The sequence below is a fragment of the Gossypium arboreum genome, chromosome 6 (assembly GCF_025698485.1).
Source record: "Gossypium arboreum isolate Shixiya-1 chromosome 6, ASM2569848v2, whole genome shotgun sequence".
Lineage (NCBI taxonomy): Eukaryota > Viridiplantae > Streptophyta > Magnoliopsida > Malvales > Malvaceae > Gossypium > Gossypium arboreum.
Genome location: NC_069075.1, coordinates 121,504,572 through 121,505,615, shown reverse-complemented (window position 1 = coordinate 121,505,615; position 1,044 = coordinate 121,504,572). Strand labels below are relative to the sequence as shown.

The 1,044-nt window shown below is 37.8% G+C and overlaps 1 non-coding gene across 1 annotated transcript; it reads left to right on the top strand.

Annotated features, from left to right (window-relative positions):
• Positions 1-315: 315 nt before the first annotated feature.
• LOC128294898 (small nucleolar RNA R71) lies at positions 316-422 on the top strand. Its single transcript, XR_008285205.1, has one exon. It is a non-coding gene; the product is annotated as a small nucleolar RNA R71 (small nucleolar RNA).
• Positions 423-1,044: the final 622 nt, after the last annotated feature.

Genomic DNA, 1,044 nt, shown 5'->3' with positions numbered 1-1,044 from the left:
CCTCCTCTGCTTGAGTCACACCTCATTACTGGATGTACCTGCGTAAAACCAAGAAAACTATAAATCTTTTTATTGAGAAGTTCTACCTGATTAGAGAGCATGGTGATTGAATCGATGTTATAAATGCCGACTGTTTTTGTTGGCTTAGTCCTCATGACTTGCCACTAATAGTTGTTCAGTGACATCTCCTCTATGAATTCGTAGGCATCTTCTGATGTTTTATTGTTGATGGTTCCACCAGTAGCTGCGTCAATCATTTGTCTTGTCGAGGGATTCACACCATTGTAGAACGTTTGAACTTGCAGCCATAGAGGTAACCCATGGTGAGGGCACCTTTTCAATAGATCCTTGTATCTCTCCCATGCATCGTAAAGTGTTTCTAAGTCCATCTGTACAAAAGAAGAGATATCATTGCGTAATTTAGCCGTTTTTGCCGGCGAAAAAAATTTTAGTAAAAATTTCTCAGTCATTTGCTCCCAAGTAGTGATAACTCTCATGGTAACGATTTTAACCACTGTTTAGCTTTGTTTCTCAGTGAGAAGGGAAATAACCGAAGACGGATGGCATCATCAGAAACGCCATTGATTTTGAATGTATCACAAAATTCCAGGAAATTTGCTAAGTGAGTGTTGGGATCTTCATCCTACAAACCATCAAACTGAACAAACTGCTGTATCATCTGAATAGTGTTAGGTTTTAATTTAAAATTATTCTCAGCAATAACAGGTCTAACTATACTTGATTCAGTTCCTATTAAAGAGGGTTTAGCATAGTCATACATAGTACGTGGAACAGGATTTTGATTAGCTGCAATTGCAGGAGGCAGCTGATTGTCTTGGTTTTCAGCCATCTCATTGGTTGGAGGTTGAGTATTGTCTTCTTGTTCGTTCTCCGTGTATTTCAAGCTGCGCCTTATCTCTCTTTAATTTCTGTAAATTGTACGATCGATTTCTTCGTCAAAAAGTAAGGGTCCTGACAGGTTTCTTCTAGTCATAAACTATAAAAAAACTGCCAAGAGAAAGAAAAAGTAAATTAATAAATAGT